We start from the raw sequence: 25,455 nt of genomic DNA on the forward strand, positions 1-25,455 counted from the left end.
AACTTACACAAATTTGCAAACAAATAATATGGTGTACATATGCATAGTAGTATAGGAGAAAAAATTAGGAGTGACCCAAACATGCACCAGTAGGCTATTCATTACATTATATTTCTGTGCAATAGCAACACTTCACAACTAACAAGAGGAGTATGTTAAACAGAAAGTCCAAGGTGTGTTAAAAAAACAAAGCATGTTTCAGAACTGAAAGCAGTCTTAGTTATACTTAACTTTTCCACATTGTATATTCCTGTAATGCTGGAACTTTTATCAATGAGAAGTTCTTACTTGCATAATAAAAAAAAATCATAAAAATAAGAGAGTAATGTTTTTGAAAAATTGAGGCCTCCTAACAAACCTGTCCTTGTGGGATCTTTGAAACACCTACTTTGTTTATCCCAGAATCCATTGTGCTCATCTAGAGGTAGTCAGATTTTAAAGAACTGACTGACAGAGACTGACTTGTAAGCCAGATGCTCGTGTCTTGCTTTATACTGGAATATTGTAAGACTCTTAGAATCTTGAAAGCAGTGTGCCTTGTTTGGCCATAATTGAAATCAGAATCCAAGGCTTTTGACATTCTGTGATGTGGTAATGTGGTGAAGATCAGAGATGTGGCCTTCATTTGTTTTTAAGCAGATCTGTGTTTTCTGACATTTAGGCTGCACTGAAGTGTTGCTGGTGGTGAGGAAATAGAAGCTTAAAAAAAAAAAAAAAAAAAGACAAAAAGAGGTGGAACAGTGACCTCCACTGTGTGTCCTAACACAGGAATCTAGAAAAGAAGGCTACAAGTTGAGTATGTTTCTTCAAATGCAGACACCTGGGAGAACCCTTCTGAAGTCTATAGCCTGACTGAAAGTATCCTTTCAGTTTCTAGTTCTTTGTAGAAAATTAAAGGCTGGGTGAATGGGGACATAGTTCACAGGCAAATCATGGCCCATTAGCATGTTTGAGGCCCTGGTTCAATCCCTATCATCAAAAAAGAAAAGATTAAAGGCAGAAATAAACCAAGATATTGTCAGAGTTCGTATTATTTAAATTACAACATATATTAATTAGCTTCTACAGAATTAGAAAAGTCTGTGGTGTCTTGGGGTATGGTAAGTGGAACATTTTAACACTGGAAATCAGTCATCAGTCTTATGTAAATAGCACAGTCCCTACTAAACACAAGCAGGAAATGAGCCCACTTTGATTTCAGTATCTTTTCCAAGAACATAAAGTGGTTTACACGAGGCCTTCTTAGGTGTGGGATGACTTTCATTTTGGAAGGACAGTTCTCGGGACTGTGTCGGGACTGTGGTGAATTCTGGGAAAGGTTTGCACTGCAGAAGGATGGAGCGAGCCGAGCAGGCCCTGCATACTGCAGAGACATGCGTAGAGAACTGCCATTGTCCGCTTGCTGCCGTGGTCTCTTCTGAGCAGTGCTTGTTGTAAAACCAGCTAACAAAGGGCTTATATCCTGAACACAGGTTTATATTGCTGTGACAGAGCCGAAGACCACGCTTGCCAAAACGCCTGCAAGAGAATTCTCATGTCTAAGAAAACAGAAATGGAGATTGTTGATGGTCTCATCGAGGGTTGTAAGACCCAGCCCTTGCCTCAAGACCCTCTTTGGCAGTGTTTTCTCGAAAGCTCGCAGTCGGTTCACCCTGGGGTCACAGTGCATCCCCCTCCCTCCACTGGCCTCGACGGGGCGAAATTGCATTGTTGCTCAAAAGCGAACACTTCAACGTGTAGGTTAGTATCTCCTGTCCCTTTATTCAAATCAAGAGAAAACAGGATTTGAATTGGCAATTTTTAGCAAATGTGTTATTCTTGCGTTGTCTGGGCTGAGCATTTGGGAGATATAAAATCTGACCTGGGGACTCTAGCTGTGTGGTAGAGGGCTTGGTAGATACAAAGCCGGGGGTTCAATCTCAGTACAACAGATAAATATAAATCTTTAATTCTTTTTTAAAGTTAAAAGAACCATTTATTTGTTTTATGTGTCAGTGTTTTATCTGCACATCTGTACATGGGTGCATGAGTGGTGCCCCCAGAGCCAGAGAGGGCACCAGATCCCCTGCAGCTGGAGCTACAACAATTGCAAGCTGCCCTGCAGGTCTGGGAACTGAACCGGGTACCCTGCAGGAACAGTACGCCTCTTCACCACTAAGCCGGTCACCAGCCCCAACCCTTTCGTTAGTATTATTTTAGTCAGCAAGTATTTGCTGAAGACTGTTTAAATCAATACAGTATTTTAGGGCCAGCTAGGTCACTTAGCAGGTAAAGACACCTGCCACCACACCTGATTAATTAATTAAATGATCTGAATTTTAGTCTCAGGATCCATATGGTGGAAGGAAAAAAACAGACTCAAGTTGTTCTCTCACTGCTACGCATGCGTGAATGCACATGCACACACACAAATAAATGTAATTTAATTTAAAATTTTTATATGTGTGTGTGTGTTCCTCCAATGTATGCATGTGTATCACATAGGTGCCTGGTGCCCACAGAGGTCAGAAGAGGTCATAGGATCCCATGGAACAGAGTTCAGCTCCTTAAATTTTTTTTGATAAAACAAGTACTGTTTTAAACTTTGAGTGCTAAAAGCATTGTGTTTGAGGGTATGAGAGATTAGCCATTGAAAGGGCAATAAATATTTAAGATGATGCAGTGTTAGTAAGCTTACAGTATGTTGGGCCAGGAGAGATGGCTCGGTGGTTAAGAGTACTTAGTACTACTGTTCTCAGCACCCACATTGGGTGCCTCACGCCTGCTTGTAACTCTAGCTACAGGGAATCTAGTGCCCTCTTCTGGCCTCTGTGTGCACTCTGCTCACACGTGCAGACTCATACTTACACACGTAAGCCGTTATTTGGAAGAATGTGTTCTGAGCTGATCTCTAAGAGATCGTCCATTAATCACAGGATCTTAGCATGGGGTGTAACTCGGGTGGTAGAGCGCGTCCCTCGCGTGTACAAAGCTCTCAGATACAGCTCGAATTAGTCCTAGTGACACGACTCTGTCGTTTAGGGTCTGCTGTGCATCACGTGGAGGTCAAAGGCCAGCTGAGGGTCAGTCCTCCCGCCTGTGGGCCCCCGGGACGGGCAGGCTTGGCAGCAATCCCTTTCACCTGCTGAGCTGTCTTAACAACTCGGGAATGGGGTATGGTTTGCTGAACGCTTTCATTTCATCGGACTTGACCTTTCTGAAGCCTTAGGAGATAAGTGGGGAAATTTGTATAATTTCTGTTTTAAATGTTGGAAACCAACTCTGAAATGTTAGATATTTGTGATATTCATGGCAAATACAGGAAGTTAAAGGGTGGAGAAAGTACTGGTTTCCTCCTCCTCAAAACTCCCTTGTGAGCCAGGGTCTGGTCTCTTTAATGGTACTGCATCAGCAATGCCTTGAACAAGCACGCCCATAAAACAGCACTCATGAGCACGGGGAGAGTGGGCAAACAGACTGCAGAGGGAAGATCCCTTCTTTGGGGCTGGTTGAGATGGCTCAGTGGTTAAGAGCACTGACTACTCTTCCAGAGGACCCAGTTCAATTCCCAGGACCCATGTGGCGACTCTCAACTGTCTGTAATTCCAGTTTCAGCAGATCTGATGTGCTTTTCTGGCTTCCATTGGTACCAGGCACAAACACAGTGCACAAACACATGCAGACAAACATTTATACACATTGAAAAAACCCACAACAGGCGATGGTGGCACACACCTTTAATCCCAGCACTTGGGAGGCAGAGGCAGGTGGATCTCTGTGAGTTCGAGGCCAGCCTGGGCTACAGAGCTGAGATCCAGGACAGGAACCAAAACTACACAGAGAACCCTGTCTTGAAAAAAACAAAAAAAAAAAAAAACAAAAAAAAAAAGGAAAAGAAAAAAGAAAAGAAAAGAACCCACAAAAATCTTCATAGGGTATTTATGAGAGTCAAATAATTGTGAGGACGGTGGGAAGTAATTACAATTTTGTGTATTTCAATGATACCCAATTTTTGTAGTGAATATGTATTACTTTTATAAAAATTAAACTAATGAATCCAATGTATAAAAGCACTTTGGAAGGCCGGGCGATGGTGGCACACGCCTTTAATCCCAGCACTCGGGAGGCAGAGCCAGGTGGATCTCTGTGAGTTCGAGGCCAGCCTGGACTACCAAGTGAGTCCCAGGAAAGGCGCAAAGCTACATACACAGAGAAACCCTGTCTCGAAAAACCAAAAAAAAAAAAAAAAGCACTTTGGAGATGAACTACCAGTATTGCTTTATCTGTAGAAACAAATTAAGTTGCTTTGCAGTCATCAAATCCTGAAAATCAGAATGTCTCGTATCAACTGCAGTAGCATGTAGAGATTTTGAGGATCTTAAGAAATATAAGTGGTTCAAACAAACTTTAATCTGTGCCTCCACCCCCACTTTTCCTGGTTCTAGGGAGTGAAGTAGGATCTTGAGTACCCTGGGCACTCAGTGTTACATCCCTAACCATTAAAATACTTGTTTAAAATGCTCCTATGGTTAGTATAACTAGGGGAGATTATACTATGTGCTTTACTTTAAGTAAATATTTTTTTTTAAAAAAGGAAGATAAGGGCTGGAGGGGTAGCTCAGCCGTTAAAGGCTAGGCTCACAACCAAAAAAGGAAGATAAGAAAGACATGAGAGAACATAATTGTACTGGAACTAGGGATATACAAAGGACTATAAATTGTAGTATTTAGCTTTCTATCAGTCATGGTGGGGGTATGGGGGGTTGGATTTTTAATTTTTGAAAATTATTTATTTATTGAAATGTATTTATTACTGGGGTGGGTGGGGTGGGCACACATGCCACCACAGAGTATGTGTGGAGGGACAACTTCGTAGTTCATTCTCTCCTTCCACCTTTCTGTGGGTTTGGGGGTCAAACCCAGGTCCCCAGGCTTGTGGGGTGAGCTCCTTTGCCCACTAAGCCATCTCTAAGTCCCGTTCTGTCCCATGGATGATTTCTTTCTTAATGTACACATTGGGTTGCATTTTTTATTTGTGTGGCTGTTTCACCTGCATGTATGTGTGCGAACCACATGCAGCCTGATGCCCTCAGAGGCCAGAGGAGTGTGTTGGGTCCCCTGGACTTACAGCTACAGACAGTTATGAGCTGCCTCGTGGGTGCTAGGAATCAATCTGGGTCCTCTGGAAGAGCTCTTAATTGATGAGCCACTGCTCCAGCCACCCATGGATGATTTTCAAAAGGTCATTTTTCGTGGAGATTACCTTTTCTGGCTCTAAATTCCAAGAGCTAGTTAATTGTACTTTTTTCTTTATGTTCCTGAAGAGAGTTAACAGAGTTGGAATTTCACACAGATCAGATACTCATCAGGCTTCTCTAATGTTCTGCGTTTATTCTTTTTTTTTCAGGGAACTGTGCACGAAACTTTATAGCATGAGCTGGGGAAATACTCAGAGTTGGCAAGAGTTTGACCGAGTCTGTGAATATAATCCGGTGGAGGTGTCCATGTTGACATGTCTAGCTGACGTCAGGGAACCTTGCCAGTTGGGCTGTAGAAACCTTACTTACTGTACGAACTTTAACAACAGGTAGGAAAAAATATTATATGTGAAGATGGAAATATACTATCATGAGCTTACTTGTCTTAAGTAAATACCACTTTCTGATGTGCCCTTCTGGGGTAAATAAAGCTGTATTTCCTTATTATTTCATCTTGAAATGCTCAGTCCCTTCTCCATGGCCCCTAGAAAGGAAGTATGATTGCAGAGTCTCTTCTAACCTAGAGATGCCTCAAGCCTCTGGAATTCAGAGAGTGTCTGTCAGGTGTCCTCAGTCCTTCTCCCTTCTGACTGGTGGAAACAGTTGACCACAGAACAGATCATTGGACTATGTGGATATGTTCCAGGCTCAGATCTTGGCCCCTTTCCCCTTACTGACCTTGATACCACAGGATACTCTGATATGAATTGTTTTGTAAGAAATATCTTTAAATTAAGCGAGTGATTCACTGAACAGAGGCTGATGATCTACAGAGTGAGTTCCAGGACAGACAGAGCTGCATAGTGAGACTATCTCAAAAAACAGCAACAAAAAAGGAAGATGATTCTAGTTAATAAGTATATCACATATGTGAAATTGCTAAGAGAATAGACTTAATGTGTACCTCTCTCAAAGTATTTGTGCTAATATATATTAGTTAGTTTGATTTACCAACTCCACAAGAGTTAGCAGCTAAAAGTGCTTTCTTTTTTTGTTTTTTCAAGACAGGGTTTCTCTGTGTAGCTTTGCGCCTTTCCTGGATCTCACTCTGTAGCCCAGGCTGGCCTCGAACTCACAGAGATCCGCCTGCCTCTGCCTTCTGAGTGCTGGGATTAAAGGTGTGCGCCACCAATGCCCGGCTTAAAAGTGCTTTTAAAAAAGAATGTATATGAAAAGGTTAGTATGAATTAAATTAAAACTTCTGTGAATACCTCCTGAGACCTATTAGAATGGCTAGATTATAATGCGTAGGATTAAACTTTTAAATTTTAATTTTTGTTTTTTTATTTGTTTGAGACAAATATAGCCCAGGTGGGCCTCAAACTAGCTATATATCTAAAAGCATATGAAGTGTGTGGGATTCTCACTCTTTCATGCTAGGTAAGTAATTTGAATTAAATCTGTGATCTATCAACTCTATTCTGAAGCATTTATTAACCCAAAAGACATGAAAGCATATGCCCAAGAAAGTCTCTGTGTGCCAGCGTTATTTGTAATCTCACATACTGGGAGATGACTCCAAAACAGTCATCAGGATAATGAAAAAAATAATAGTAACATACTGTGGTGTTCCGAACAGTGGAGTAGTATACAGAAAGAAGGCAAACTCCTTTTTTGTTTTTGCTTTTGGTTTTTGAGACAGAATTTCTCTGTGAAGCTTTGGAGCCTGTCCTGGAACTCACTTTGTAGACCAGGCTGGCCTCGAACTCACAGAGATCCTCCAGCCTCTGCCTCCCGAGTGCTGGGATTAAAGGCATGCGCCACCACACCTGGCGGGAAGGCGGACTCCTAAAACACTCAAATATGAATGGGCTTACATTCAGCTAAGGAAGCCCAGTGCTCTCTGTGCTTCCAGACACATGAAGTCTAAGAATAAGCAAAAGCAGTGTGTGGGGTAAGGACCAGAAAAACAGGGGCACCGAGGAACTTCAGCATGATGGAAATGTCCTGTATTGTACATGGTTCTTGTTTTAGTTTGGGGAGGGGGTGCTGTTTGTTTTTGAGACAGTCTCACTATGTAGCCCTGGCTGTCCCAGAACTCACTCTGTAGACCAGGCTGGCTTCAAACTCACAGAGATCCACCTGCCTCTGCCTCCTGAGCACTGGGATTAGAGGTGTGTACCAACCAACCACACCCAACTTGTGTAGGGTTTTTAATTACATAACTGGATACAGTCTTCAAACATTGTTGAACTAAATTCCCAATTTATACATTATAATGCATAGGATTAAACTCAAGCAAATTTTTGTTGTTTTTTTTATTTGTTTGAGACAAAGTCTCATATAGCCCAGGCGGGTCTCATTCTAGCTATATATCTAAGTCTGGCCTTGAACTCCTCACCCTCTTGCCTCTGCCTCCCAAGTACAGGAATTACAGGGATGCACCATCATGCCTGGCTTTAAAATAGTGTTTTATGTAAATTTAAGTAATTAATTTTTCCTCATCCAAAGGTGCTACCAGACACTAAAGAGAAAAACCATAACCTAGCAGAAAATCTATACTATATATGTCTGACAAAGGACATGTCTGTAGTGCATGAAGAACACTTTCAACTCCTCAGTAATCACAGTTTCAACTTTTTTTTTTAGATTTCTTTTATGTGTTTGAGTGGCCTTCCTGTATGAGTACCACATACATGCACTGCCCTCAGAGGCCTGGATCTGAAGTTACAGATGGTTTTGAGCCATCACATGGGTGCTGGGAACTGAACCTGGGTTCTCTGCAAGAGCAGCCATCTCTCCGGCCCTCAACTTCTTTTTAACATAATTTTTATGGATTCTTTGGGAATTTCACATCATGCACCCTAATTCCACTCCTTTCCTAATCTCTCCCATCTGCCCTTCACCCCTCTCAAAAAAAAATTAAAACCAACCCCAAACAAACAAGCAAGTGAAAATACCCATTCTGCTCCTCGGTCTTCCCGCCTCTCCACCACCTCTTCGTTTGTCTTAGCGGCGTTGGGAGCCACCGTGTGTCATGGAGTACATCCTTTAGTCCTTTCTGCTTTACTAGCAGATGTTCATGGCAATGAGTTACTGGTCTGGTCAAGGCCTCTGGTGTCTGGTGCACCATCATCACTGGACCCTCTCTGAAACTCCTCTTGGATATCCCTTGGCCACCCCAAGTCATGGAGATCCTGTGGGTACCGTTCCTCGGGACCGGTCCCTTCACATGCTCCAGTAGGTCATAGACAAGATGGATGTTAGGGTGTGGTCCTCAATTTTTTAAAAGGGGCAGAAAAAAGCATTTCACAAAAAGTAACATTTATTAATAGATCGTATCTAACAATAAAAAGGAATAAAATACTTGTATATACAACAACATGGGGGTAAATCTCAAAAAGATTATGTTTTGATGACTATTACAGGCCCCCAAAATAGAGTATGAGTTCACTTATATGAAATTCTAGAACAGGCTAGTTTGTGATGGTCTATGTATGAGGAGTGTAGACCATGGGGTGATTCGACAGGGCCCCGGGGACTGTCTGGTGTGATGGAAATGTTCCATTGTAGATTTACATGTGTTTCTATGAGCTATACACTTGGCACATCACATCAGATTGATCATCTGTGCATTTTGGTTTTTTTTTTTTAATACCTCAATTTTAAAGACACTCATTTATTTTGTGAAATAAAATGAGATGGTCTGGGAATGTTAGTCCTGTCCAAAGCACCTTTAAGTTTTAAAGTGCTTCATAAGAACCCGTGTTAAATTAAAACCTGCAGTCAGTGTCTTGATGCTAGTTTCCCTGTTGAGTTTCAAACGCTTGAAGCCCAAACCTATGGGGGTTTTACTCACTCTCTCTCTCTAAGAAAATCAATGTTTCCTGATGTATGAATTTACCAAGATTTTACTTACTGCATCTGTCTAGGAAATAATTTGTCTCCGTTCCTTCTGGATTTTTTTCCAGGCCAACAGAACTTTTCAGGAGCTGTAATGCTCAGTCTGACCAGGGAGCCATGAATGACATGAAGCTGTGGGAGAAAGGAAGCATAAAGATGCCCTTCATCAGCATCCCTGTTCTCGATATTAAAAAGTGCCAGCCAGAAATGTGGAAGGCAATCGCGTGTTCCCTGCAGATTAAGCCTTGCCATAGTAAATCCCGAGGAAGCATTATCTGCAAGTAAGTCATTCTGGTCCTGGTGGCTTGGAGTGGGCTCAGGCCCTCCCTGATCCCAGCAGAACCTCTCTAGAACTTTATCCCCTTGCCTGTGCCCCTCCCCCAGGGCAAAGCTTTCCCACTTTCTCCCCTGCTTGAAGTCTGCTGGCTTGTCTTCTTGCCTGAGGCCTGCCCTTCTTGGCTCCCGTCAAATACCACACATTCCTGTGGAGTCTCCCACATTCCTTTGGTTGATACTAACTTATCCATAATGCAAATTCCCATAGAGCTTTATGTGTACTTTATTATGGAGTCTAGTTTAAGAAACAGTTTCTAAATACCTTCAGCGCACAGTTACGTTTTATACTTTACATTCTTATTACATATATTTATTTGGTGTGTGTTCATTTGTACGTCTGTCACAGAGCATACGGACATCAGAGGACAACTTGGGGGGAAGAGGGGGGGAGGTAATGTTCAGTGGATCCCAGGGGTTGAATTCAGGTCATCAGCCTTCACAGCAGGCACCTTTATCCAACAAGCCATCTTGCTGGCCCCGTTTTTTATATCTTTAAAAGCACTTTTACATTTAGATACAGTGAGGGAGAACCTGAATGAGTACACCTCAGTGAGAATGTGGTCGCTTCCTGGGTTCAAGCTCAAGTTGTTCCTCAGGCCTGGTGGGCAGTGCCTCTGCCCTGGCTCTCTGGGCTCTGCTGCAGTCTAATTGTGTTCTTGTCTCGGGAACTGACTTCCTGTGCCGCCGCCGCCGTCTGTTTCCTCTCTGCTCGCTCTCCTTTGCAGCTCTGTCGTGTTTTTATTGTTGTCCCACACGGTAGACATCGGTGAATGCCGGAGAGTAGAGAGCTGGTCAGTAGTCGCTCTCCTTTGCAGCTCTGTCGTGTTTTTATTGTTGTCCCACACGGTAGACATCGGTGAATGCCGGAGAGTAGAGAGCTGGTCAGTAGTCGCTCTCCTTTGCAGCTCTGTCGTGTTTTTATTGTTGTCCCACACGGTAGACATCGGTGAATGCCGGAGAGTAGAGAGCTGGTCAGTAGTCGTTAGGTTGTTCCTGGGAAGAGCGTGGACCGTGTTCCTTAGGAAATCTAAGACAGTCCAGATGACAGCTGCCTGCTGGGGGAGACCGGTACCAACTCCCCCGGAAGCTCAGCTGCTCTCCAACAGCGTTTCTAAGGCTGAATCAGTCCTGGGCCCTAAACCCTTCGAGTGTGACTCGGTACCGCCCAGGTCAGATTCACAGGTCCAGATCAGTTTTATTTTTTCTTACTCGGTTTAGTTTTGATTTTGGAGTCTTACTGCATCACTCTAGTTCAGACTGGTCTTGAACCATGGCAGTCCCCAGCCTCAGCCTTCTGGGATTACAGACATGATCTGTCATGCCTGGCTTCTGATCAGTTTTCCGGTATGACCCCGACATGACCTCTGAGTAAGGGAGAGAATGAGATGTACCTCTGGGATAACAAGGCACAGGCTTCAGGAGGAAGGATGTTCTCTAAGAAAACCTTCAACCAAGGAACCAAACCTTTACTCAAGACCAAAGAAAAATATTAAAGGTTTATTTATTTTATGGGTAGGAAAGTTTTGCCTACATGTATGCATATGCGCCACATGCGTGTCTGGTGCTCACAGAACCATATACCTCTAGATACATACCTCAGAAGACATTGGATCCCCTAGAACTGGGTTTACAAATGGTTTTGAATCACCAGGAGCTGAACCCATGTCCTCTGCAAAAGCAACAAGAGCTCTTGACCATGGAGCCATCTTTCCAGCCCCTAGACTAAGAAGAAGTTTAAAGTTGTGAACTATCTGGTTGCTAAAAGCCGAACACCTTAGTGGTGATAACTAAAAAGAGTAAATGAGAAAGTGAGGAAAGGAAGCCGCTGATGCAGGACCCTAAGAGTTGGGTGGTCTTTTAGGCGGACTAGGCTAGCTTGGTTTCCTCTTGAAGGTGGTGAAAGCCACGCCACGCTGGAATAGTAACTCAATTCTGAACAAGGCCTTTGACCTCAGATTACTACAGGAAGTTAGGCTTTGAACTTACTGTGCAGCTGGAAGTTCAGCAGCCTCACTCCAGCCCAGCTCGGCGGCGAGCTTGGCAGGTGGTGAAAACTTCTCCAGCAAAGGAAGCTTCAGAAACGCAGTGTAAGCAGACGACAGGAGGCGGTGCCGTGAACCCACAATGAGCATGCATTTTTCTTTTAAGATCAGATTGTGTAGAGATACTCAAGAAATGTGGAGACCAGAACAAATTCCCTGAAGACCACACGGCTGAAAGTATTTGTGAGTTTCTGTCCCCTGCGGATGACCTGGAGAACTGCATACCTCTGGATACATACCTCAGTAAGTAGTGTGTGTTTGCTCCGAGAGTTCAGGTGCTTCTCTCCTGGTCTCTGCCCTTGCCCTGCCTTGGATGAGAACCTGTTGTTTGGTGATGCCATCCCCATTAGTTACTTTTCCTGTTGCTGTGACAGAAATACCCATCGCAAGCATTTTAAGGGAAGAGGGTATATTTGGCTCTGAAGGATACAGGGGCAGCATGGCAGCCAGAGTATGAGGCTGGAAAGCAGAGAGGTGGGTGCCCAGCCCACTTCTTCTTCAGCCCAGGGCTCCAGCTAATGGCTTGTGCTGTCCCCCAGGGCAGGTCCAGCCTCACCCAGGCATCCAGAGTTTTGTCTCCTAAGGAATTAGATCCCATCAAGTTGGCATTGTCATTTAAAATTTGTAAGCAGAAGTTGTAGTTTATCTCGGAGGAAGTATGAATTATTACCAGTCAGGAATTCTAAGGATCAAAGTGGAAGACAACGTTCTCAGAAATCATTGTTATTTCTCATGATGTGACCAGAAAATGGAATTGCCCCTAGGAAGCTGTCAGTCTTTGTCATCAGGACCTGAACTGGGCCCGGCTTGGACTTATTCACACAATAGAGAAGAAAGAGCTATTCCTTGAGTTCGTAAAGGGAAGTGGAACTTGCTCCATACCTTAGCTTCTTCCTGCCAGAGGCTTGTGTCAAGATCTTGGTACCTCACTGAGGGATTCCAGGAGGAGCTCCTGGTCAGCAATGAGACCTATGTAGGGAGGCCATGCGCTTAGGTATTAGGAGAAACTCGCATTTGGGCTGCCACCAGGGGGCAGCAGCGCCAGAAGCCGGCTTGCCAGCGGAGCAGCCTGCTTGCTTACCTTCCCTTATGATTTAGCCAACTGCCAATCCCAGCAGATGGAAGCGCAGGAAAGCCCAGAAGCAAGTGGTCCAGGATGTTTATGGTGGCACCGACACCAGGAATCAGGCTTTAGCCAGCTGTTCTCCACCCCGCTCAGATCTACTTCCGTACTTTACCGTCACACCGTGGCGGTGGGTGCTTTATCCAGCTTACTCTAGTTGGTAAATGGGAAGAGGGAGGAGGAGCAACTCCTCCTTAACCTTGGGGGACCCCTATATATATATAATTGTATGGAAATCTAGGAGGGGTGATCTTTTTAGCTTCAGGCCCGTGACCACCCTGAATAAAATTAAGGGTCTATTAACAAAAGAGAAGAGAGGGTGATGAATTTTAGCTGGCAGTATCTGTTGGGTTCTCTCAAGATAACGAGACCAGTATTGAAAAAAGAGCATGCTAGTTGGGAACCTCTGTGGCCTCGGGAAGAGTGCCTCTTGGGTTCCCAGCAAACCTGTACAGCGTGGTGGGGCCGGGTGAGACGTGCAGCCTCTGCCTCTACTGAGTCTCAGTCTGAGTGGGGCTGAGGATCCAGGAAGCAAACTGATGTGTTCATACTCGTAGCTGCGTAGAGCAGTCAGGTCTGTGAGGAAGAAAATGACTGAGCAGCAGGGAACTGGAGGGGGCTCTAGTTTGAATAGCAGTGCTCTTAAGTATCTCAAGTGCTCGAAGTGCTGTTCCTCCTTGACAGGACTTTGGAAGGTGAGTAGAATTGTGTTCTGGGGTTCTTGTTGCTGTAAGATTGCCATTTATTGTTTTTAAAGTGCAAAAGTATCCGTCTGACACATAAATGCATATTTGATCACCACACCCCAAATATGTCTCATCTCTGAACTGCTTACTACTTACGTGAGTTTATCTTATCTCTTCCAGATATTAACCCCTTGTTAGCTTGTCTGTTTTGTCCATTACTGTACCTAGTACCCAGGATCTTCCAAGTGTATTATATATCCTGCTAATGAAGAAATGATTGGGTGTGTTGTGATAAACTGACAAATGATGAGGAAAGCCACTGTTTAGTTAGGGCTTGTCAGAATCAGGCCGTGCTCTGTGCCTGTGAGCTCCCCGTTTATTCCAGCCATGATGAAGCCGGATAACTTGGAGACTTGGTATTCTTTTAGATTGGTGACACTGATCTGCTTTGGGTTTTTCAGGGCCAAGTGCTTTAGGTAACATCATAGAAGAAGTGACTCACCCCTGTAACCCAAATCCTTGCCCAGCCAATGAGCTCTGTGAAGTGAACCGAAAAGGGTGTCCCTCTGGAGAGCCCTGCCTTCCCTACGCTTGTGTTCAAGGTAAGGGTGGGGCTGGGAGTGTGAGGTGGGCGTGGACATGCGAGGTGGGCGTGGACATGCGAGGTGGGCGTGGACATGTGAGGTGGGCGTGGACATGTGAGGTGGGCGTGGACACGCTGCTGCTGTTTCCTTGTTGGAGTTGTTGCTGGACCCAGGCGACAGGGCCTTCTCTGTGCTTTCTTTTCCTGTGATGTTGAGCCTTTCCCACGACAATGTGTTTATTCAAAAACAAAGATTTTTCCTTGTGTCATTTCAATTACAAACTAATGCTGTCAATACGAGTTACAGCGTTGACTACAGAAGAAAAGAGAAACCTGGGCCAACTTTTTGTCCTTCTCTTCCACGCTGTAATGTTTGAAAAACAGACTATCAATTGTCCGTGGTTTTCTTTGCTTCTCTGTAGCGCATGGAGGAATGTCGTGCTCACCACGACTTTAATCATCTCTCTAAGGTTAATGTGGGCTGGGGATGTAGCTCTGCAGGAGAGTGTGTGCCTAACCTAGAAAGCCTTGGACTCATTCCCCAGCACCACGAAAACAAAACAACCTAGGTGTGGGGCTGCATGCCTATAATCCCAGTGCTTAGGAGGTAGACGCTAAAGTTCCAGGAGTTCAAGGCTAACCCCAGCTACAGAATGGATTTGAGGCCAATCTGAGTAATGTGAGACTCTTTAAAAATAAGAAGGTTAGTGTTATGTTGAAATGCATACAAATAGCTGGGTGTGGTGGTGCACCCTTTTAATCCCAGCACTCCAGAGGCAGAAGCAGGTGGATCTGTGAGTTCGAGGTTAGCCTGGTCTACATAGCGAGTTCCAAGACAGCCAGGGCTACATAGTAAAACCTTGTCTCAAAAAAAAAAAAAAAAAAAAAAAAAAAAAAAAAAAAAAACCCGACAAACAAAACCATAACAAATGCATACACATAATTATTTCGTTTCATATTACATATAGTGGACCACTTGAGGCCCTCGTATGTACAGGGATGTGCTTGACCACTCACTGAGTCACATATTTAGCCCCTGAAAAAATGTAGTTCATAGAACTGTGATAGTCTGGATCTCTGCCACTTGTTCTAAATATAGGTGCAGTAACATTGTGATCCTTTTTCATCCATTTCTGTGCTGAATATGTTTATCATGTTAGAATCAACATTTACAAAATCTTACAAGTAAAAAGAAGCAAAAAATGAACTAAGTATGGTGTCTAAAGGACGTCTGCTTGAATAACATGATAGTGTGCCAGTTACCAAGTTGGAATGAGTCTAGCTGAAAGGATGTGGTGGGCTGTTTGACGCCTCAGGGTGGTGTTTTATGTCCATTGACACTGTATTATAGTTTAGCCAGGATTTCCTTTACCAAGAAAGTGGAATACAGTGACAATGGTAATTTCTCTATTACACACTATGTAACATGCAACAGTTCCAAATTGTTTTGCTAAATTTAGAAAGCCCCCCCCCCTTTTTTTGAGACAGTCTTTCTCTGTGTAGCTTTGGAGCCTGTCCTGGAACTCACTTGGTAGCCCAGGCTGGCCTTGAACTCACAAAGAACTGCCTGGCTCTGTCTCCCGAGTGCTGGGATTAAAGGCGTGCGCCACCACCGCCCGGCTGTTTGGTTTTTTGTTTTGTTTTTTTTTTTTTATAAGGTCTCACTATATAGTAGCCCAAGCTATCCTCCTGTCTCAGCTTTCCAAGTTCTGGGATTACAGGTGTGTACTACTATGCTTGGCCAAAGCTATGTAGCTTCCTAATATATTTTGTATTAAACTGTAGCTAACTTTGGGGTACAAGTCCTTAATCACCCATAGAACATGGAATTTTATTTGAGAGGATATATTTTTTGGTCAGTGAGCAAAAGCAATTCCTTAATTTGGTCAAAATTCTATAACATAATCTTTCAAAAATATTTACTTTTATGTGCTTGAGTGTTTTATCTGTGTCTATATGTGTGTACCATGAGAGCTCAGTACCCAGAGAGGCCAGAATAGGGTGTCCAGTTAACTGGAGTTATAATGGTGTGAGCCACCATGTGGTGCTGGGAATTGAACCTGGGTCCTCTGACAGAGCAGCCGGCGGGCTCTTAACTGCTGAGCCATCTCTCCAGCTCTGTAACATCCCCCCTCTTACAATCTTCAATAGCTGCACAGTCCTAGAAGACCTCTGTGAAGTGTGTATAGTGTGAAACATGACGTAGAACAACATCATCAGTTCTGTTTTGGTTCCGTTTTATTTTTGTACAGGCTGCAAATTGGGGGAAGCGTCTGACTTCATTGTCCGTCAGGGGACACTGATCCAGGTGCCGTCCTCTGCAGGAGAAGTGGGTTGCTACAAGATCTGTTCGTGTGGGCAGAGTGGCCTCTTGGAAAACTGTATGGAGATGCACTGCATCGACCTCCAGAAGTCTTGTATTGTTGGAGGGAAAAGAAAAAGTGAGTCTGGGGCACACTCGTGTTTGGTTTCATTACAGTTGAAGATTGGTTGTCTGTCTTCACTTTGCACAAAGAATATTAGATGAGTTCTTGCTAAAGAGTACAGTCTGTACATCATATATTCCAGGACAGTACTTTTCAAACTGTGCAGAACACTCTGTGTGTGTGTGTGTGTGTGTGTGTGTGTGTGTGTGTGTGTGTGTGTGTGGTGTGTTTTGTTGGAAACAGGATCTTATTATGTAACCCAGACTAGCCGGAAGCTCACTACCTAGCCCAGATTGGCTTTGAACCTGCAGTCATCCTCTGGCCTCTGTCTCCTAAGTGATGGGATTACAGTCAAGCACCACCACAACCAGCCAAGTACTAGGCCTTCTAAAGAGCCCTCTTGGAAGCCTCCCAAGAAGAGCCTGCTTGTTGACCTCAGTGAACCCTGACTGTGTGCCAAGCATAGCCAAGTCTACCCCGCATTATCTCTTTTAATTATCTGAGTTCCTCCTTACGTAGTTACTGCTGTCGTTCCTACCCCCACTTCACAACTGATGCTCAGAGTCACCCTGCTAGGCACTGGGGCTCATGCCTATAATCCCAGGGCTTGGGAGACCGCGAGGATCGCTCTGAGGTTGTTCCTGGGAAGAGCGTGGACCGTGTTCCTTAGGAAATCTAAGACAGAGTCCAGATGACAGCTGCCTGCTGGGGGAACCGGTCCCAACTCCCCCGGAAGCTCAGCTGCTCTCCAACAGCGTTTCTAAGGCTGAATCAGTCCTGGCCCTAAACCCTTCGAGTGTGACTCGGTACCGCCCAGGTCAGATTCACAGGGTCCAGATCAGTTTTATTTTTTTCTTACTCGGTTTAGTTTTGATTTTGGAGTCTTACTGTGTCACTCTGTAGTTCAGGCTGGCCTTGAACCATGGCAGTCCCCAGCCTCAGCCTTCTGAGGTCTGGGATTACAGACATGATCTGTCATGCCTGGCTTCTGATCAGTTTTCCGGTATGACCCCGACATGACCTCTGAGTAAGGGAGAGAATGAGATGTACCTCTGGGATGACAAGGCAAAGGCTTCAGGTGGAAGGATGTGTACTCTAAGAAAACCTTCAACCAAGGAACCAAACCTTTACTCAAGACCAAAGAAAAAATATTAAAGGTTTTTTTATTTTATGGGTAGGAAGTTTTGCCTACATGTATGCATATGCGCCACATGCGTGTCTGGTGCTCACAGAACCGTATACCTCTAGATACATACCTCAGAAGACATTGGATCCCCTAGAACTGGGTTTACAGATGGTTTTGAATCACCAGGAGCTGAACCCATGTCCTCTGCAAAAGCAACAAGAGCTCTTGACCATGGAGCCATCTTTCCAGCCCCTAGACTAAGAAGAAGTTTAAAGTTGTGAACTATCTGGTTGCTAAAAGCCGAACACCTTAGTGGTGATAACTAAAAAGAGTAAATGAGAAAAGCGAGGAAAGGAAGCCGCTGATGCAGGACCCTAAGAGTTGGGTGGTCTTTTAGGGCGACTAGGCTAGCTTGGTTTCCTCTTGAAGGTGGTGAAAGCCACGCCACGCTGGAATAGTAACTCAATTCTGAACAAGGCCTTTGACCTCAGATTACAGGAAGTTAGGCTTTGAACTTACTGTGCAGCTGGAAGTTCGGCAGCCTCACTCCAGCCCAGCTCGGCGGCGAGCTTGGCAGGTGGTGAAAACTTCTCCAGCGAAGGAAGCTTCAGAAACGCAGTGTAAGCAGACGACAGGAGGCGGTGCCGTGAACCCACAATGAGCATGCATTTTTCTTTTAAGATCAGATTGTGTAGAGATACTCAAGAAATGTGGAGACCAGAACAAATTCCCTGAAGACCACACGGCTGAAAGTATTTGTGAGTTTCTGTCCCCTGCGGATGACCTGGAGAACTGCATACCTCTGGATACATACCTCAGTAAGTAGTGTGTGAGTTTGCTCCGAGAGTTCAGGTGCTTCTCTCCTGGTCTCTGCCCTTGCCCTGCCTTGGATGAGAACCTGTGGTTTGGTGATGCCATCCCCATTAGTTGCTTTTCCTGTTGCTGTGACAGAAAATACCCATCGCAAGCATTTTAAGGGAAGAGGGTATATTTGGCTCTGAAGGATACAGGGGCAGCCTGGCAGCCAGAGTAGGAGGCAGGAGCGTCTGATGCTGGAAAGCAGAGAGGTGGGTGCTCAGCCCACTTCTTCTTCAGCCCAGGGCTCCAGCTAATGGCTTGTGCTGTCCCCCAGGGCAGGTCCAGCCTCACCCAGGCATCCAGAGTTTTGTCTCCTAAGGAATTAGATCCCATCAAGTGGGCATTGTCATTTAAAATTTGTAAGCAGAAGTTGTAGTTTATCTTTCGGAGGAAGTATGAATTATTACCAGTCAGGAATTCTAAGGATCAAAGTGGAAGACAACATTCTCAGAAATCATTGTTATTTCTCATGATGTGACCAGAAAATGGAATTTCCCCTAGGAAGCTGTCAGTCTTTGTCATCAGACCTGAACTGGGCCCGGCTTGGACTTATTCACACAATAGAGAAGAAAGAGCTATTCCTTGAGTTCGTAAAGGGAAGTGGAACTTGCTCCATACCTTAGCTTCTTCCTGCCAGAGGCTTGTGTCAAGATCTTGGTACCTCACTGAGGATTCCAGGAGGGGCTCCTGGTCAGCAATGAGACCTATGCAGGGAGCCACGCACTTAGGTATTAGGAGAAACTCGCATTTGGGCTGCCACCAGGGGCAGCAGCGCCAGAAGCCGGCTTGCCCGTGGAGCAGCTCGCTTGCTTACCTTCCCCTTATGATTAGCCAACTGCCAATCCCAGCAGATGGAAGCGCAGGAAAGCCCAGAAGCAAGTGGTCCGGGATGTTTATGGTGGCACCGACACCAGGAATCAGGCTTTAGCCAGCTGTTCTCCACTCTGCTCGGATCTACTTCCGTACTTTACCGTCACACCGTGGCGGTGGGTGCTTTATCCAGCTTACTCTAGTTGGTAAATGGGAAGAGGGAGGAGGAGCAACTCCTCCTTAACCTTGGGGGACCCCTATATATATATATATAATTGCATGGAAATCTAGGATGGGTGATCTTTTTAGCTTCAGGCCCGTGACCACCCTGAATAAAATTAAGGGTCTATTAACAAAAGAGAAGAGAGGGTGGTGAATTTTTAGCTGGCAGTATCTGTTAGGTTCTCTCAAGATAACGAGACCAGTATTGAAAAAAGAGCATGCTAGTTGGGAACCTCTGTGGCCTCAGGAAGAGTGCCTCTTGGGTTCCCAGCAAACCTGTACAGAGTGGTGGGGCCGGGTGAGACGTGCAGCCTCTGCCTCTACTGAGTCTCAGTCTGAGTGGGGCTGAGGATCCAGGAAGCAAACTGATGTGTTCATACTCGTAGCTGCGTAGAGCAGTCAGGTCTGTGAGGAAGAAAATGACTGAGCAGCAGGGAACTGGAGGGGGCTCTAGTTTGAATAGCAGTGCTCTTAAGTATCTCAAGTGCTCGAAGTGCTGTTCCTCCTTGACAGGACTTTGGAAGGTGAGTAGAATTGTGTTCTGGGGTTCTTGTTGCTGTAAGATTGCCATCTATTGGTTTTTTTTTTTTTTTTTTTTTTTTTTTTTTTTTGGTTTTTCGAGACAGGGTTTCTCTGTGTAGCTTTGCGCCTTTCCTGGGACTCACTTGGTAGCCAGGCTGGCCTCGAACTCACAGAGATCCGCCTGGCTCTGCCTCCCGAGTGCTGGGATTAAAGGCGTGCGCCACCACCGCCCGGCTGCCATCTATTGTTTTTAAAGTGCAAAAGTATCCTTCTGACACATAAATATGCATTTGATCACCACACCCCAAATATGTCTCATCTCTGAACTGCTTACTACTTACGTGAGTTTATCTTATCTCTTCCAGATATTAGCCCCCTGTTAGCTTGTCTGTTTTGTCCATTACTGTACCTAGTACCCAGGATCTTCCAAGTGTATTATAGGTATCCTGCTAATGAAGAAATGATTGGGTGTGTTGTGATAAACTGACAAATGATGAGGAAAGCCAGTGTTTAGTTAGGGCTTGTCAGAATCAGGCCGTGCTCTATGCCTGTGAGCTCCCTGTTTATTCCAGCCATGATGAAGCCAGATAACTTGGAGACTTGGTATTCTTTTAGATTGGTGACACTGATCTGCTTTGGGTTTTTCAGGGCCAAGTGCTTTAGGTAACATCATAGAAGAAGTGACTCACCCCTGTAACCCAAATCCTTGCCCAGCCAATGAGCTCTGTGAAGTGAACCGAAAAGGGTGTCCATCTGGAGAGCCCTGCCTTCCCTACGCTTGTGTTCAAGGTAAGGGTGGGGCTGGGAGTGTGAGGTGGGCGTGGACACGCTGCTGCTGTTTCCTTGTTGGAGTTGTCACTGGACCCAGGCGACGGGGCCTTCTCTGTGCTTTCTTTTCCTGTGATGTTGAGCCTTTCCCACGAGAATGTGTTTATTTAAAAACAAAGATTTTTCCTTGTGTCATTTCAATTACAAACTAATGCTGTGAATACGAGTTACAGCGTTCTTGACTACAGAAGAAAAGAGAAACCTGGGCCAACTTCTTGTCCTTCTCTTCCATGCTGTAATGTTTGAAAAACAGACTATCAATTGTCCGTGGTTTTCTTTGCTTCTCTGTAGTGCATGGAGGAATGTCGTGCTCACCACGACTTTAATCATCTCTCTAAGGTTAATGTGGGCTGGGGATGTAGCTCTGCAGGAGAGTGTGTGCCTAACGTAGAAAGCCTTGGACTCATTCCCCAGCACCACAAAAACAAAACAACCTAGGTGTGGGGGTGCATGCCTATAATCCCAGTGCTTAGGAGGTAGACGCTAAAGTTCCAGGAGTTCAAGGCTAACCCCAGCTATGGAATGGATTTGAGGCCAATCTGAGTAATGTGAGACTCTATAAAAATAAGAAGATTAATGTTATGTTGAAATGCATACAAATAGCTGGGTGTGGTGGTGCACCCTTTTAATCCCAGCACTCCGGAGGCAGAAGCAGGTGGATCTGTGAGTTCGAGGCCAGCCTGGTCTACATAGCGAGTTCCAAGACAGCCAGGGCTACATAGTAAAACCTTGTCTCAAAAAAACAAAACAAAACAAAAACAACAACAACAACAAAAAAATGAACAAACAAGACCATAAGAAATGCATACACATAATTATTTCGTTTCATATTACATATAGTGGACCACTTGAGGTCCTCGTATGTACAGGGATGTGCTTAACCACTCCCCGAGTCACATATTTAGTCTCTGAAAAAATGTAGTTCATAGAACTGTGATAGTCTGGATCTCTGCCACTTGTTCTGAATATAGGTGCAGTAACATTGTGATCCTTTTTCATCTATTTCTGTGCTGAATATGTTTATCATGTTAGAATCAACATTTACAAAGTCTTACAAGTAAAAAGAAGCAAAAAATGAACAAGTGTGGTGTCTAAAGGACGTCTGCTTGAATAACATGATAGTGTGCCAGTTACCAAGTTGGAATGAGTCTAGCTGAAAGGATGTGGTGGGCTGTTTGACGCCTCAGGGTGGTGTTTTATGTCCATTGACACTGTATTATAGTTTAGCCAGGATTTCCTTTACCAAGAAAGTGAAATACAGTGACAATGGTAATTTCTCTATTACATACTATGTAACATGCAACAGTTCCAAATTGTTTTGCTAAATTTAGAAAGCCCCCCCCCCTTTTTTTTGAGACAGGGTTTCTCTGTGTAGCTTTGGAGCCTGTCCTGGAACTCACTTGGTAGCCCAGGCTGGCCTTGAACTCACAGAGAACTGCCTGGCTCCGCCTCCCGAGTGCTGGGATTAAAGGCATGCGCCACCACCGCCTGGCTGTTTGGTTTTGTTTTTTTTTTTTATAAGGTCTCACTATATAGTAACCCAAACTATCCTCCTGTCTCAGCTTTCCAAGTTCTGGGATTACAGGTGTGTACTACTATGCTTGGCCAAAGCTATGTAGCTTCCTAATATATTTTGTATTAAACTGTAGCTAACTTTGGGGTACAAGTCCTTAATCACCCATAGAACATGGAATTTTATTTGAGAGGATATATTTTTTTGGTCAGTGAGCAAAAGCAATTCCTTAATTTGGTCAAAATTCTATAACATAATCTTTCAAAAATATTTATTTTTATGTGCTTGAGTGTTTTATCTGCGTCTATATGTGTGTACCACGAGAGCTCAGTACCCAGAGAGGCCAGAATAGGGTGTCCAGTTAACTGGAGTTATAATGGTGTGAGCCACCATGTGGTGCTAGGAATTGAACCTGGGTCCTCTGACAGAGCAGCTGGTGCTTTTAACTGCTGAGCCATCTCTCCAGCTCTGTAACATCCCCCTCTTACAATCTTCAATAGCTGCACAGTCCTAGAAGACCTCTGTGAAGTGTGTATAGTGTGAAACATGATGTAGAACAACATTATGAGTTCCGTTTTGGTTCGGTTTTATTTTTGTACAGGCTGCAAATTGGGGGAAGCGTCTGACTTCATTGTCCGTCAGGGGACACTGATCCAGGTGCCGTCCTCTGCGGGAGAAGTGGGGTGCTACAAGATCTGTTCCTGTGGGCAGAGTGGCCTCTTGGAAAACTGTATGGAGATGCACTGCATCGACCTCCAGAAGTCTTGTATTGTTGGAGGGAAAAGAAAAAGTGAGTCTGGGGCACACTCGCGTTTGGTCTCATTACAGTTCAAGACTGGTTGTTTGTCTTCACTTTGCACAAAGAATATTAGATGAGTTCTTGCTAAAGAGTACAGTCTGTACATCATATATTCCAGGACAGTACTTTTCAAACTATGCAGAACACTGTGTGTGTGTGTGTGTGTGTGTGTGTGTGTGTGTGTGTGTGTTGTATTTTGTTGGAAACAGGATCTTATTATGTAACCCAGACTAGCCTGAAGCTCACTACCTAGCCCAGATTGGCTTTGAACCTGCAGTCATCCTCTGGCCTCTGTCTCCTAAGTGATGGGACTACAGTCAAGTACCACCACAACCAGCAAGTACTAGGCCTTCTAAAGAGCCCTCTTGGAAGCCTCCCAAGAAGAGCCTGCTGGTTAACCTCAGTGAACCCTGACTGTGTGCCAAGCATAGCCAAGTCTACCCCGTGTTATCTCTTTTAATTATCTGAGTTCCTCCTTATGAAGTTACTGCTGTCGTTCTTATCCCCTACTTCACAACTGATGCTCAGAGTCACCCTGCTAGGCACTGCAGTGGGCTCATGCCTATAATCCCAGGGCTTGGGAGACTGAGAGGATCGCTCTGAGTGTCACCCCAGGTGACAGAGTGAGCTCCAGACCAGCCTGATACGTATACATATTAGAACGAGAGGCACTCTCAGACACAGACACCACCTGCACCGCACAGAGGAAGAGATGAGTAGACGCCAGTGCAAAAATACAGGCAACAACATAAAGACCTATATGGCAACATCAGAACTTAGTGATTCTACACCTGCAAGACCTGAACATACCAAGACAGAAGAAACAGAAGAAATCAACCCTAAAAATGACTGAGAAGATAATAGAGGCCCTTAAAGAAGAAATAAAACATTCCCTCAAAGAGGAAATAAAAACTTTCCTTAAAGAGGAAATGAAAAAACTCCCTTAAAGAGGAAATAAAAACTTCCCTTAAAGAGGAAATGAAAAACTCCATTAAAAAGGAAATAAAAACTTCCCTTAAAGAGGAAATGAAAAACTCCATTAAAGAGGAAATAAAAAACTCCCTTAAAGAAATGGAAGAAAAAATGAACAAAAAATGAGAAGAAATCAAAGAAAGCCAAGAAAAAAGCAATTAAACAGATGAAAGAAACATTCCAAGAACTGAAAAATGAATTTGAGACAATAAAGAAAACACATGCTGAGGGAATGCTGGAAATAGAAATCCTGACTAAACGAACAGGAACTATAGAAACAAGTATAACCAACCGATTGCACGAGATGGAACAGAGAATCTCTGACACTGAAGACACAATAGATAAAATAGATTCGTCAGTCAAAGAAAACACTAAAGACAAAAAAGTCGTAACACAAAACGTCCAGGAAATTTGGGACACCATGAAAAGACCAAACCTAAGAATAATAGGGATAGAAGAAGGAGAAGAATACCAACTCAAAGGCACAGAAAATATATTCAACAAAATCATAGAAGAAAAGTTTCCTAACCTAAAGAAAGAAATAGCTATGAAGATACAAGAAGCTGAATTACAGAACACTGAATAGGCTGGATCCAAAAAAAAAAAAGTCCCCTCACCACATAATAATCAAAACACTAAACACACAGAACAAAGAAAAAATATTAAGAGCCACAAAGGAAAAAGACCAAGTAACATATAAAGGCAAACCCATCAGAATAACACCAGACTACTCAATAGAGACTATGAAAGCTAGAAGATCATGGACAAACCTCATGCAGACACTAAAGGACCATGGATGCCAACCCAGACTATTATACCCAGCAAAACTCTCAATCACCATAGGCGGAGTAAACAAAATATTCCAGGATAAAACCAGATTTAATCAATACCTGTCCACAAACCCAGCCCTACAGAAAGCACTAGAAGGGAAAATCTAACCCAAAGAAGCTAAACACATCCATGAAAAATCAAGCAATAGATAATCCCACACCAACATACACCACAGAAGGACAATACAACACAACCACAAAAAATAACAGGAATTAACAATCACTGGTCATTAATATCCATCAATATCAATGGTCTCAACTCACCTATAAAAAGAATGGATAAAAAAACAGGACCCATCCATCTGCTGCATACAAAAAACACACCTTAACTTCAAAGACAGACACTACCTCAGAGTAAAGGGCTGGGGAAAGGCTTTCCAAGCAAATGGACCTAAGAAACAAGCTGGTGTAGCTATCCTAATATCTAATAAAATAGACTTCAAACTAAAATCAATCAAAAGAGATCAGGATGGACATTATATATTTATCATGGGAAAAATCCACCAAGATGAAGTCTCGATTCTAAACATTTATGCTCCAAATACAAAAGCACCCACATTCATAAAAGAAACATGTAGCTTAAGTTTTCCTGCCTTGCCCACAGTCAGGACAAATCTCTGCCACCCGCCAGTCCCACAGCCGCTCAGACCCAACCAAGTAAACACAGAGACTTATTTTGCTTTCAAACTGTATGGCCGT

The 25,455-nt window shown here is 44.0% G+C and overlaps 1 long non-coding RNA gene across 1 annotated transcript; it reads left to right on the plus strand.

Moving 5' to 3' along the window:
- The first annotated feature begins 17,909 nt into the window (after window positions 1-17,909).
- Window positions 17,910-22,951, plus strand: LOC114710577. Its single transcript, XR_003737078.2, has 3 exons — window positions 17,910-18,220; window positions 20,463-20,603; window positions 22,757-22,951. It is a non-coding gene; the product is annotated as an uncharacterized LOC114710577 (long non-coding RNA).
- The last annotated feature ends 2,504 nt before the right edge of the window (window positions 22,952-25,455 follow it).

The sequence above is a fragment of the Peromyscus leucopus genome, chromosome 2 (genome assembly GCF_004664715.2).
Source record: "Peromyscus leucopus breed LL Stock chromosome 2, UCI_PerLeu_2.1, whole genome shotgun sequence".
In the NCBI taxonomy this organism is placed as follows: domain Eukaryota; kingdom Metazoa; phylum Chordata; class Mammalia; order Rodentia; family Cricetidae; genus Peromyscus; species Peromyscus leucopus.